The sequence below is a fragment of the Dryobates pubescens genome, chromosome 2 (genome assembly GCF_014839835.1).
Source record: "Dryobates pubescens isolate bDryPub1 chromosome 2, bDryPub1.pri, whole genome shotgun sequence".
Lineage (NCBI taxonomy): Eukaryota > Metazoa > Chordata > Aves > Piciformes > Picidae > Dryobates > Dryobates pubescens.
The window spans coordinates 17,135,664-17,150,240 of record NC_071613.1 but is presented as its reverse complement, the minus strand read 5'-3'; the positions used below and the strand labels follow the sequence as shown (position 1 = coordinate 17,150,240).

The following is a 14,577-nucleotide window of genomic DNA, read 5'->3' as shown; positions in this document are numbered from 1 at the left end:
ATGCAAACAGTAAAGGGAGTAATTCTTCACACCAAAGATGTGTTTTTTGTCAAAAGGCAATCCTTGTCACATACATGGGAAGCAAAATATCCAACACAATATTGTGTAAAATCTGAGTCAGGCTGACCCATACCATGGATGACATTTGGATGAGAACAGTATGGTACAGGTGCCTGTATTTAAGGTCACTCAGTGTTTGGAAGAGACAAATAAAATACAGTCTGGGTTTGCCTCTGCTCTGGGATCTTGTTTACTGCTTGTGTATTTGCAGACCATTTTCAGCAATATGCTTGTGCCCAGGTTTTCTGTTTGGTAAAAAACCAAAAGATGGGTTTTGCCCTTAACATAAGAAAAAAGTTCCCATCTCCAAAGATTGCTCAGAAGCCTGAAAAGAGAGGAGTGCAACAGACCTTTCTCCTTCCTTGGAAGAAAATTTGCTCATGTAGAATTATTTTCCCTGCTCAGGATCGTATATTTGAACAGCAGAGTATTTCATTAAGATTATAAGTTCTGAAAAATCTTTTAGATGTATTTGTACTGCTGCTTTTCTCCTGGGAAAGCAGAAAAAGTCTTAACATCCCTTGTGCTGTTTTGTGACACCTGCTTGAAAACTCTTCTGGGAATGGTCAAGAGATGGCAATGAGAATGGAACTACAAGGTGGAAAGAGGGGAGTTAGAGCTACAAGCTTTATCCAGGCAAGCATAGAGAGAAGGACAACAAAGAGCAAGAGGAGGTATTTTTCATGTCATACCTGAGGAAACTGTGGTAATAAGATGCATGAATTAATGTTACAGAGGCTGCATGTGTGCATAAGTTTAAAGAAAGATGAGATGTGATCTTGCAGCATACATTCATCACTGGTTATTTAATTCAAAGGTCTGCTTACGGTCTCTGACTCAAGAAGCCTCTAATACAGAAGGGTGCAAGTGAAAGGATCCTCTCCTTAGTAGCCAGCCTCAGAGACAGCAATTGACTTTGCAGCTCTGCAGTCAAACTGCTTATGACTGTTTTTACTTTCAGGCAAACACTGAGGAAACCTTTCTGTTTTGCTTTTGTTCATATGCTTTAATTGTATTTTGTCATCCATATCACCAGTATGGTACTTTCCTCTAGAGAGCCATTATGAATTAACTTTTAAGGCCCATTGCTTGAGCACTGAATCATCAGCAAACCCAAGTCATTTAGATGGGATCTGTGTCATGTGTAAAGCAGACCACATTTATGATGCGTGCAAATATCTTCAATTAGTGCAATTAAGCCAAAGTTTGAGGTAAGTCAGAATGCCTGGTGGTGCTCTCCTCTTTTGCTTAAACTACTGCCAGCTGGCTGATGCCAAAGTTTAGGAATTCAAACCTGCTTGTTTGGAATTGAGAAGAGTAGCTGTCCTTTTCCTGGAGTGGGGAAAGGAAATGGGGGAAATGGCCTGGGGAAATAAATGTGTTGTTGCAGAGGAAGGTCCTGGCTGGGTCACTGCAGTGCTGCATGTTGCTGATGTGTGTTTCTTTTGGATTCTGATCAGTAAAGTTAGACCTTTCTCTGTGTTCAGTTTTATGTGTCTGTCACAGCAGAAGAAGGGGAGACTTGACTGGACCTATAAGCCCAAAACCAAGGGTAGTACTTAGAATCATAGAATTGTCAGGGCTGGAAGGGATCTCAAGAATCATCTAGTTCCACGCCCTCCCCCCCTGCCATGGACAGGGTCACCTCACGATAGATCAGGTTGCTCACAGCTACATCCAGTCTGGCCTTGAAAACCTTCATGGATGGGGCTTCTACCACCTCCCTGGGCAACTTGTGCCAGTGTCTCACCAGCCTCATAGTGAAGAATTTCTTCCTAACATCCAATCTGAATCTACCCACTTCTAGTTTTGCTCCATTCCCCCCAGTGCTATCACTCCCTGACACCCTCAAAAGTCCCTCCCTAGCTTTCTTATAGCCCCCTTCAGATACTGGAACGCCACAATAAGGTCTCCTCAGAGCCTTCTCCTCTCTAAACTGAACATCCCCAACTCTCAGTCTGTTCCTCCAGCCCTCTGATCATCCTTGTGGCCCTTCTTTGGACACATTCCAGCACTTGATTTGCAGTGTCCTGCTGGGATAAAATTCCATTTCTAAACCCTAAGTTTTGTGGGTTTTTCTTCATCTGGAATATGGGCTATTGAGGCTGAAGCTTGTGTTCTGCTGTTCTCTCCTATTCCAAGGGACATGTACCCAGACCAGTGTCACACTGGGGGAATTTAGATATGAGGAGTGCCAAGGGAGAGTCATCTGGAGTGGGGTTTTTTTTGCTTCTTTGTTTGTTGCATTTGGGTTTTTTACAAATGATCAGGCTTCTTGGATGTGGTCAGTGGTAATTTTCTCTGAAGCCCCTCAGCAGAGGTGTAGGTCTGTGACTCGTAGATGGCTGTTCCTCTTGTGTGTATAAAGACTCATTTGAAAATCAACACTTGGAGCTAGCATCTCTCTATTTTAAATCACTTTAATTACAGCTGCTTGGCACAGAGAGTTGTGTGGTCTGTTTCAATCTGAAATAATTAAGCACAGTAATTCCAACCCCCACTGTTTCCTGCAAATTGTACTTCCAATTATCTCAATCTCATTTCATCTTCTTTGCAGACTGTAATGCACAGAGATAAACAGATAGCATAACTAGATTTTGGGATGGTTTAGCTCATCCTTGTCACTTGGCTATCAAGTCATGTCAAGACGTTGATAGAGACAAATGCCTTGGCTATGATTCATTGTGCTTCATTTCACTTTCTGTAAAAGGTTCAGTAGGAAATCATTGGCAGATCTCCTACTGTTGGAATAACTTTTGTACTGTCCTTGCAGTAGAACACAGCTCAGCCTCAGGGAATCTGAACAAATCAGCATGGATCAAGCTACCTAGAGGAAGAACTAGTTTCAGATGTCTCAGCATTTGGTTAGTCACATTTGAGTGCTTCACTCACTTGACATGTGCAGAATGTGGTGTCACACAAATCATTGGTCTTCTGAGAAGGGATAAATGGTGAGGTGGCAAAATTTGGTATTAAATTATTCAGGATAAAAGATTGGAGGTCTGGTTTGCAAGGAATTGAAAAAATATGGTTAACTGGATAATAGTGACAGGTGTAATTTAGTGTAGATTATTTGAATTGTGGTGGTGGGAGAAGCAATCAGAGTTTGCCATTTATAATGATAGATTCTGAGCAGGTCGTGATCTCCTGAGCTGGTATGGGGTAAGAAAAGAGCTGTGAGGATACCAGCTCAGTAGCAGTCACAAAAGGTATGTGATGTTGGGACTGAATGGGAAGTGAGTAGAAAATAGGAGCAAATATGCTCCTAGTATAAATGAGTAGAACAACTCTGTCTAGAATACAACATTTGGCTCTGGTCCCCATGCTCCAAAAATCATTTGGTACAGCTGGCAAAGTTACTAACAGAATGGAAAGAAACAAGGATTACCTACATTGTGTAATGGCCATCTTGTAGGCATGCTTAACTCGGGCTGCCCTGCCTGCAAAAGACATCTAGAGGAATGCAGGGCAGAGTTTATATTTAAAAATAAATAAATTTTAAAAAATCACAGAATCATTATCAAAGATGCCTAAAGGTTTATAAACTCCCAAGACTTTATAAAGTACTGAAAGGAGAAGTACAGGAGGAATATTCATTATTACTTCTAATACTGAATTGAACAGCAGTAGTATCTCACAGAATCACAGAATATCTTTGGTTGGAAGAGACCTTCAAGATCATTCAGTCCAACCTTCAACCCAACACTGCAAGGTCACTACTAAACCATGTCCCTAAGCACCAGGTCTTCATGCTGTTTAAATACCTCTGGGGATGGTGACTCCACCACTGCCCTGGGCAGACCATTCCAATGCTTGAGAACCCTTTCTGCAAAGAAATATTTCCTAACATCCAGCCTGAACCTCCTGTGGCACAGCCTGAACCTCCTGTGGCACAGCCTGAACCTCCTGTGGCACAGCCTGAACCCATTTCTTCTAGTCCTGTGACTTGCCATCAGGGAGAACAGGCTGCCCCTCCTCTCTCCAATGTCCTTTCAGGTAGTTGTAAAGAGCAATGAGGTCTCTCCTCAGCCTCCTGTTCTCCAGACTGAACAACCCCCCAGCTTCCTCAGCTGCTCCTCACAGGACTTGTCCTTTAGGCCCTTCACAAGCCTTGTTGCCCTTGAGCACAAGTCTGTAACAAACAGTAAAACTGTGAAATGTTTTTCCATAAGTTATTGTTGGTGCTTGAACCTTCTATGGGTGTGTGCATTGACAGGGGATGTGCAGGGAAGAAAAGAGTTACAGCTACTGAATTCTCAAGACTACTTTTTCTGGCTCACAAAATGCTGAAGTCTAGGGAAGTGCCAAATGTTTACTCTCCCTGTTCTTATGTTCTTCCTTGTATATCTACACCTGTTTGTTTTCAGAGCCAGATGTCTGAAGTGAATGGATCTTCAGTCTGTGCTGGTAGGGTTGGTGTGGTGGTGTTTCCCTCCCTCATCTTCTATCCCAGTTTATTCTTCTTTTTAAAAAGGGGGGAAGTTACACTAAGGGTTGCAGATCAAACCAGTCAGAGTCAGAAGAGTTGCTATTTAGACGTTTAATATTATTTGTTGTTCTGTTAAAGCCTGGTGAATGGTATTGAACTGTGCAAAACATTTCTGTTTGCCAGGGAAAGCTGCAGGACTGTCTGTCTATAGAAATCTGTAAAAGGGAGGCTATCAGCTTACTCTGGGGGGTCATTGTTTGGTTCAATTTAGTGCTAAAAGGCTTCCTTCTCCTACTCCAGACTGCATTTCCTATCTAGTAAGTGGAGTAGTGGATGATGGAATTATTGGTGTATCTGTCAGCTAGGCCCTGCATGGTACGTGAAGATCTGCTGGAGCTACTAATGCGTCCAAGTCAAACTTAAGTTGCTTTCTGCAGCATCAGAGATTTAAGGTCAAAATTTCACTGCTGTGCTAGAGATTGACAGAAAAACTTCCACTGCTGAGATCTGAATCAGGCCTGGTTGTGGTGCAATCCATTGTGGATTACTGGGCTTCTTTTAATTCATGAATAAGCAAAAAGATGCTATAAAAAATTGAAGCATTCTGCATCACTGACTGCATTTATTTATTTTGACAAGTGTGATTAATTCTTAATTATTTATGATCCTTCATAGTATATTATACCAGCAAATGCACTATTGCAGTCTGTAATGCAGTCTATTATAATGATCTATGAGGAACTGGAGATCTTGCAAGTGTAGCAGTGTTTCTGAAGGAGGTAGGTTAGGCAATCCAGTTTGTGTTTACAATGACAGAGTTTGTGGATGAAGGAAGTTTTTGCTTTGCAGCTGTGTGGAGGTATGTGTGTGTCATGCTCCAGTGAAAGACTCTTTTGCCTCTCTGATAAACTTGAGATGAACCAAAACAGCCATAAATCATGTGCCTTGCTGCTCTTGATTCAAACCCATGGGTTTCTCTACTATGGGAGCCTCTAGGATACTGCTCTGAGTACCAGGTGGTTTAGCACTGATCAGAAAGTGCCTTTCCAGAAGTCACATCTCCTTCTACCTCATTGTAGAGCTTCCATGTTCCTGTAAAAGCCACGAGGATGATGAGAGGGCTGGAGCTCCTCTCCAACCCTGACAATTCTATGATTCTAAAAAACAGCATGGCATTATTGTGTTGCCTGTGGACTTGTGGAAGGTAATAATTGTGGTTCCTGACCTGGCAGCAAGGTTGTGGCTTCCTTTTGTGTCAAATTCTACAAAGTAAAGAGAAACCACTGGTACAAAGTTAATCCTGTGTATTAAGGAGGAAGGACCAGCAGCAGCTGGACCCAAAACAATCATAAACTAACTGGATCCAGATCCATGCTTAATGAAATGGTGGAGTGAGTTGTTTCCAGCTGTAAATGCAGTTTTAAACTTGAGAGGTTAGAAGCTTGACTGCCCCTGTCTATGGTGATACAAGAGGGTTGCTTGCTCCTCTTTCAAATCTTGTGATTCTAGATAAAGTGAATTTCTGCTCTGTTATCTGAAGGTATCAGGACCATGAAAATACACAGCTACTTGATAAAAATTTCAGGTGGAGAGAGAATTTGGGGAGCTACAACCACCATTTCTAATAAGAATCAGGAAAAAAACCAACTTAGAAGGAGCCCTGCAAATGTGAAACAACTTTTTAATGGAAAATGTAGATTAAACTTTCATGAAGGGTGGCAGAGGAAGTGGGAGATGAATGAGGACAGTGTCCTAAGCAGCCACTGATTAGTTCCAAAGCTCTTACATAAGTTCCAAACCAAGAAGTATCTGCACATTGTGTTAATGTGGCTTTGATTTTTCTAATTATTGCTGGAGAAATGGATCAAGGCAAAGGCACTGAGTACATTAGCAAAGGGGAGATAATGAACTGCAGGATTATAAAATGGCTGCTGACTTTAACTTATGATTCCTCAGACAAAGAAGGATGAGGCAGATAATAAAAGATAATTAAAAATATTTTGTTTCAGATTATCACTTTATTAACAAAACACTAGAGTATAAATCAACATGGGCTTGCAAGGAGTAGGTAGTTGAGAAGTTATTTTTTCATGTAGGACTTTTGAGAAGAAAAAAGGTTTGTAATGCTTAAGATGCCACTTAAAATTGGGGGTGTGGGGTGTGGAATTCTCTCTGAATAAATACAATGTAAGGAGAGGAGCTGAGCTCCTACCAGGCAAAACATCTTCCTATTACATTAATTCTTTAGGTTCAAGGATATGCCTCGATCTCATAAGACTGATCTGTCTCTTGTGACTTTTAAACAAGAGATCAGAGTATTTCTTCTTGTCTTTAGTAAACCATTACCTGGGCTTTGAGTTTTTGACAGAGTGAGTCTCCACAAAAAAATCCAGAACTGTCTTCTCAGAATTTCTGCTTTGGAAGAAAAATGGTTTTGAACCTGTCTCAATTTTATTCATCTTGCAGACCCAAACATTCATTGCACCCCTCTTTTTCATGCTGGAGAGAAATGCGTATATTCCTAGCCTGCAAACATTTGATCCTTAAAAAGATAGTGCTGTGGTATGACTCATAGAATGATTTAGGATGGAAGGGACCTCAAAGATCATCTCATTCCAAGCCCACTACCATAGGCAGGGACACTTTGCACTAGATGAGGTTACTCAAGGCCTCATCCAGCTTGGCCTTGAACACCTCCAGGGAGGGAGCATCCGTAACCTCCCTGGGCAACCTGTTCTAGTGTCTCACCACCCGCACTGTGAAGAATTTCTTCCTAACCTCAAGTCTAAATCTGCCCTCCTCAAGCTCAAAACCACTGCCCCTTGTCCTATCACTATAAGCCCTTGTAAAAACTCCCTCCTCAGCTTTCTTGTAGCCCCTTTTAGGTACTCTTCTCCAGGCTGAACAGCCCCAAGTCTCTCAGCCTGTCCCTATAGAGGAGGTGCTCCAGCCCTCTGAATATTTTCCTGGCCCTCCTCCTGCAGTTTGACGTCCTTCTTATGCGGGCGTCACCAGACCTGTATGCAGCACTGTAGGTGGGGTCCTGTATAAGCATTCAGATAAACTACAGGTATCCATGCACTTTGGAATTTGTGTTTCATGAAAGTAAGATTCTGTTTTCTATTAGTGGTATTCTTCCTACAGATTTAGCCCTTGATTCAGTGGAAATAATTGTTGTGTGTGAGCTGAAGGGTCAGCTCTATACCACAAGTGAAATAGTAGAAGGATTAAGTGAGGTGTAGAAGCAGCACACGGACTGAAAATTATTCCTCAGTCTTATTGCAAATAAGAGATATGTGGATTTGTAGAGGTGTCTATCAAAGTTATTTGTAAACAGAGAGGGATTAAAAATAAAAAATATTGTTTACAGGGAATAGTTCTGCATGTTCTAGCTGAGGTTTAAATTTGATACTCAACTTGGCAACATTTTAGTTGAAATTGACCTTGAAGATCAGCCCAGCTCCACAGGAATTTATGCCACATTCATACACTAAGTGCAAACCAACTTTACTTCCTGAGTCTATTGGGCTGTTGAAAACAAAACAAAACCAAATCCCAAGAAACCAGCAGTACAACAAAAAACAACCAAGCAAAACAAAACAGCCTTTATATATTGGGGTCGGATTCCAGTTCACACTCTGTCAGTACAAGAAATGGATCAGGTGTTCTTAGCATTTTGCAGCTTCCTCTTCTCATTAGTGCTGCACTTGTGTTTTGTTATTGAAGAATGATTTCCCTTTAATGAGCCTGCTCTAAAGAAGCAAATTGTTGTCTGGCTGTAGGACAGCATGTTTGTTTATAGAGTAGGTAGGTATTTATATTGACTATGGGCAAGCATGTGGGTTTGTTGATTTTAGAAATCTTGTTTGTTCATTCCTTAATTCAGTGAAGACTTGTGTGCAGGTCAACTTGAAGCAGTCTGCTCCCCAAGCTGAAAAAAAAAGGAAACATTAATCTGGGTGTGCATCAGATGGTAGCATGCTCTAATGGCTCGCTGCATACCTGTGACTAATGTACTTCAACGAGTGTACCCAGAAAAGGCTTACACAACGAGGGGTAAATGGGTTGTAAAATGGTCTCTTTCTCACTCTTAGAGAGCCTTTCTCTTTGGTGAGATGAGAGGCATATTAAAAGGACAGCTGCAGGGATGTGCATCCAGCTCTTGGCTGTGTTTGACCTTTTTATAGGAAAAGACTTCTCTTGATGAAAATACATTTGTAGGGTGTGTGGATGTTCCCTCTGTGAGGTAGGGACAGTGTACTTTATCCCTCAATGCTTGTGTACATCCATCCATGTGTCGTGTTTGACTTTGTTCTCCAACTGAACTTTTCAGAAGTAGATAACTCATATTTGTACAAAGAATATTAAATTAATGGATTGTTATTTGATAGCTTTGTTACCTAGCCTGTCTGCCATCTTTGTTGTCTGTATATTTTCTTACCATGCCAGTGATACCTCACACCTACAGCCCTGTACATAAGAATATGATGTATGAGAAAGGAGTATTGGCAAGACCCTGTAAACCTTGCAGCCGTTTGGCTGCACACTGCCACTCCTTGCCAGCCTTAGTCTAATTACATCCATTGCCAATTGTTACAATAAATCTTCTTTAGTACTTTACCTGTGAAGCTCTGAGAATGCTCTCCCTAAATAAGTCATTTGATATGCTTTTAAAGACTTGGGAGAAGAGTTTCTCCATGTCATCAAAGAGAATCCAAAGCACAGTGTAGTTAATGATATCTCAAGGTGAGTTTCTTCCTAGCTGTTCAAAGCTTTTATCTCTTGCACCTTAACTAGTACTAATAGCTAGATGCCTGTTACTCTACAGTGTTTTTGTCATGAAGTTGGCTGGGTCTACTTATAATAAATAGACATCATCATGTGCCAGGAGAGGTTTGGATTGCGTACCCACAAGTCCATGGGACCGGATGGGATCCATCCTAGGGTGCTAAGAGAGCTGGCAGATGAGCTGGCCAAGCCGCTCTCCATCATTTTCCTCCAGTCCTGGGTCACTGGAGAGGTCCCAGATGACTGGAAACTGGCCAATGTGGTCCCCATCCACAAGAAGGGACAGATGGAGGAACCTGGAAACTACAGGCCAGTCAGCCTGACCTCAGTGCCAGGGAAAGTGATGGAACAGATTATCCTGGCGGCAATAACTGCGCACCTGAAGGATGGCCAAGGGCTCAGGTCCAGCCAACATGGGTTTAAGAAGGGCAGGTCCTGCCTCTCCAACCTGATCTCCTTCTATGATCAGGTGACCCGTCTGGTGGACATGGGGAGGCCTGTGGATGTAGTCTATCTGGACTTCAGCAAGGCCTTTGACACCGTCCCCCACAGCAAACTCCTGGCTAAGCTGTCAGCTCGTGGTTTGGACCACAACACTCTGTGCTGGGTTAGGAACTGGCTGGAGGGCCGAGCCCAGAGAGTGGTGGTGAATGGTGCCACATCCGGCTGGCAGCCAGGCACCAGTGGCGTCCCCCAGGGATCGATGCTGGGCCCCATCCTCTTTAACATCTTCATTGATGATCTGGATGAGGGGGTTGAGTCAGTCATCAGCAAGTTTGCAGATGACACCAAGTTGGGAACAGATGTTAGTCAGAGGGTAGAAAGGCTCTGCAGAGGGACTTTGACCGACTGGACAGATGGGCAGAGTCCAATGGGATGGCATTTAATAAGTCCAAGTGCCGGGTGCTGCACTTTGGCCACGGCAACCCCATGCAGAGCTACAGGCTGGGGTCAGAGTGGCTGGAGAGCTGCCAAACAGAGAGGGACCTGGGGGTGCTGATTGACACCTGCCTAAACATGAGCCAGCAGTGTGCCCAGGTGGCCAAGAGGGCTAATGACATCTTGGCCTGTATTAGGAATAGTGTGGCCAGCAGGAGCAGGGAGGTCATTGTGCCCCTGTACTCTGCATTGGTTAGGCCACACCTTGAGTACTGTGTCCAGTTCTGGGCCCCTCAGTTTAGGAAGGACATTGAGACACTTGAACGTGTCCATAGAAGGGCAACAAGGCTGGGGAGAGGCCTTGAGCACAAGCCCTATGAGGAGAGGCTGAGGGAGCTGGGATTGTTTAGCCTGGAGAAGAGAAGGATCAGAGGTGACCTCATTGCCCTCTACAACTACCTGAAAGGTGGTTGTAGACAGGAGCGGGGTGGTCTCTTCTCCCAGGCAACCAGCACCAGAACAAGGGGACACAGTCTCAAGCTGTGCCAGGGGAGGTTTAGACTTGAGGTGAGGAAAAAGTTCTTCACTGAGCGAGTCATTCGTCATTGGAATGGGCTGCCCAGGGAGGTGGTGGAGTCGCCGTCCCTGGAGGTGTTCAAGGGGAGATTGGACGTGGCACTTGGTGCCATGGTCTAGTTGTGAGGTCTGTTGGGACAGGTTGGACTTGATGATCCTTGGGGTCTCTTCCAACCTTAGTTACTGTGATACTGTGATACTGGGACAAATTTCATTCCTGCAAGAGTGGTCAGGCATTGGAATAGGCTGCCCAGGGAGGTGGTGGAGTCACCAGCCCTTGAGGTGTTCAAAAAACATGTGGACGTGGCACTTTGGGATGTGGTTTAATGGCCATGGTGGTGTTAGGTTGGTGGTGGACTGGATGATCTTAGATAGCTTTTCCAACCAATAGAATTCTGTGATTCTATGTGGGATTTTATACAGACATGTTCTGTGAAATGATGTTAAAAGCATCAGTAAATGCACAAGAGCTGGAACATTTTCTCTGTTCTTCACATCAGTGATACTGTCTGTTGTGTTGCAGTAGCTGTCTTACACACATACACTTGAATTAATCCATTAAAAGAATCACAGAACTTTGAAAGCAGAGGTTTCACTGCTGTGACTCTTGCTGAGAACAAAGCCTGGCTAATTAAATAGAAGTTAAAAACTGTTAATTGGGAGCGGCTATAGAGAAAGTGTCATGATTCAGTCAGGAGCTCAGGGCAGGTTAAGTTAAACGTAAGTACAGTTTGACCATTTTGCCTGATCTAGGCAGAAAAAATTGGGCAAAGAAAGAGAAGATCGATTTTGAATATTTCTGTCCTTGGTTTTATGAAGAAATTTGAGTTGCTTAGGTGCAAATCTGTAAAGGATATGTTGGCACTAATGCTTGTTTAATAGCTGCTTTTTGAAAAGGCACAATCGTATGCACTAATTCAGAGGTGTTTCATAGATTCATAGAATAGTTTAGGTTGGAAGGGACCTTGAAGGTTATCTAGTTCCAACCCCCCTACCTTGGGCAGGAGTGTTGTCGGAAGTGTTCCCCTAGACGTGCCTTCAGAAGTTAAATCTGACTCACAGGAGCTGTTAACCTTAGAGCTAACTACAGGAGCTTCCCCTTGAAGGGGAGGGACACCTATGAGCTTAGCTGTGTAATCCTCCAGTTTTCTCTCATAGCAGCTTAAACTGAGCACACTTCTTTTATCCTCCTCAAAGTAACCAAAGAAGATTACAGTGATAAAAACAAGCTACTGAGTGAGAATTCTGGCTTGTATCTCTTAATAAAAAAATTCTTTTTAATACCATGCAATGCTTGTTTAGGAGGCCCCAAGCAACTTGCCTAGATTCTAATGAATAATCATCCATTCAATTATGAGTTAGAAGCTATCCCTGAAGTTTCATCTGTTTTCTTGGTTTGCTTGTTTTGAGAGCACAGTGATTAAACAGCAACATCAAAATGGCCATACTGGGAGAGCTGGAGAGGGTGGTAAACTTATGGCCAGACTTCCTGAAATGTTCTCTCACTCTCCAGACATGCTTGTGGCAGGCTGTGCTCTGAGTGGAGTAATAGAATACAGCCCTCTGTGTGATCTTGCAGGTCTGCTGGGGTATGTACTACAGCATCCTCTCGTCGATTTGGGATCTTCAATCATAGACCCCATTTCTCTGCTTCTCTCTCTGTGAGGAAATCACTCTCCTACGTCCCCTAAGTCCCTTCAGCCTCAGTGACACAGTCTTTCTGGTCTCTCAAGTGCAAGCAATCTAGAAATGCTTGACTTTTGTCTTTTACCTTCCCTATAAATACAAATAACTGTCTTCTGCTAAAATGGGGAAAATATTAATTAAATTTATTTGTCTTGGTATTAGTGCTTCACACCACTTGCAACCCCAGCTGAGAGTCAGCTTTGTTAGCTGAATGCTACTGTGTCACAACAGAGATGAGAGAAACAAACACCACTTAATCCAAATGGCAATAAAAAAAGGTAATACTGAGCTTTTAGCCATTGTGTTGTGTTTGCATTTTCTTCTTCCTAATCTATGGCTGTGAGCAAAACTTCCCACTCTTCTGTGAGAGGCTTTCGGATTCATCTGGTATAAACAAGATGATGAATACCCTTCTCCAGGTTTGAAGAAGTGTTCAAACAGCAGAACCAGAAGGCTTGTTGCTTGCATTGCCCGTGTTAAAGAAAAACCAAAGCTGATGCAGGACAGAGCTATAATAACTCACTTTGTACCTTGCTTTTAGTGTGGGTCATCTTGCTGCTTTCGTGTGTCTCCAGTGGGCAAGTAGAAAGGTCAGGTAATGAAGGAAGCATTTTGCTGAGTACCAGAGATAGTCATCTCCGGCAGTCATCTGGAGCCTTGCAAAGCACATAAACAGCATAATAAAGGTTAGGTCACAACTCTTTTTCACCTGCCACAATAATTTTGTTTATCAGAGAAAAGCCCAAGCTGCAGAAGGCTGGTATTGATTCTGAGCAGCTGAATGAAGGTTTTTAAGGATGTTCTGGTTTCAAGGTGTTTACTCAGAGCACTGAAGAAATAAAAAAGCCATTTAAAAACAACATTATGATGGAAGTTTAATTCCCCTCTTAGTGTTTTTCCTGAGGGTGTGGAAGTATTTGGTGAGGAGGCAGAAGGTGGTTTATATTTGACTACCCTAAAAGATTACAGCTTTGCAGGCTTGCATAGGGCAGGCTCTACCTACCTGCCTGAGCTGATCCTGCATGTTAACAAGATCACAGCTGAAAGTTTACTGTGACATACAGAGCTTGGAATTTTACATACTGAACTTCCTTAGATCAAGGGAAAAGAAGAGATGCTCCAGGTTGCCTCACTGCCCATTTACACAGCAGTGCAAACCCATTTTAATTCTGTAGTTTTTGGGTTCTCTACCCAGTTGCCTAAGGGCAATGTATTCAGTGTTACCATGTCATTGTCCAATCAGTATTGCAGAGGAATTGCCAGTTTAGATAATTTAATTACTCTATGCTTTATCAAATAAAAGTTAAAAACAAGAGGCATAGAATAGATACTATGAAATGTATTTTTATACATCTTAATTCAGAAGCTGTGGCTTGCACCTAAAGTAATTCCCTTTCCAGTGACTAACCAAGCCAAAGGAATATCTGTTAAGCAAGAGCAGATTCTAAAAATGACTACTTAGTAAAGATGCCAAACCATTTACAATTAGTGCCAGCAGCTCAGTGAACAGCAACAATTAGCATTCTTAATAGCAGGTTTCTTTAAGGACATTTATTTCAGTATGAATATTAGTGCAGTATAAGTAGCTGGTTGTCTTATCCATCCATGGAGGAAGATGAATAGGTGTGTAGAAAGTTTTAGCTTTCTGAAGGCACTGATCACCTAATTAGGGAACAGAACATCTGGATTTCAGTTACCTGTAAACCTTCTGAAAAATTAGTGATAATCATAGAATGGCTCAGGTTGGAAGGGACCTTAGAGATCATCTACTCCAGCCACCCTGCCATGGGCAGGGACTCCTCTCAACTACACTTGGTTGCTCAAGGCTCATCCAATCTGCCCTTGAACACCTTCAGGGAGGGTGCATCCACCACCACTCTGGGCAACCTGCTCCAGAGTCTCTCCACCTTTGTACTGAAGAACTTCTTCCTAAAATCCAGTCATAATCTATTCTCCCTCAGCTTAAAACCATTCCCCCTAGTACTGTTGCTGGACACCATCAGGAAAAGTGCCTCTCCATCTATCCTGTAGGATCCCTTCAGGTATTTATGATGGCTTTGAAGAAAGGGATGACCAAAACATGCCCCTAACTGTTTCAAGGTTGGTGTTTGACCTGCTGCAGGCAGTTCTCTTTGTGGTCAGCATGTGGAACAAACGGT

At 42.8% G+C, this 14,577-nt stretch overlaps 1 protein-coding gene across 1 annotated transcript in view; it reads left to right on the top strand.

The window, feature by feature from the left end:
• The window catches only part of ALK (ALK receptor tyrosine kinase), a 357,461-nt gene that overhangs the window by 104,850 nt on the left and 238,034 nt on the right, over positions 1-14,577 (top strand). The gene's annotated exons all lie outside the window — the stretch shown is intronic.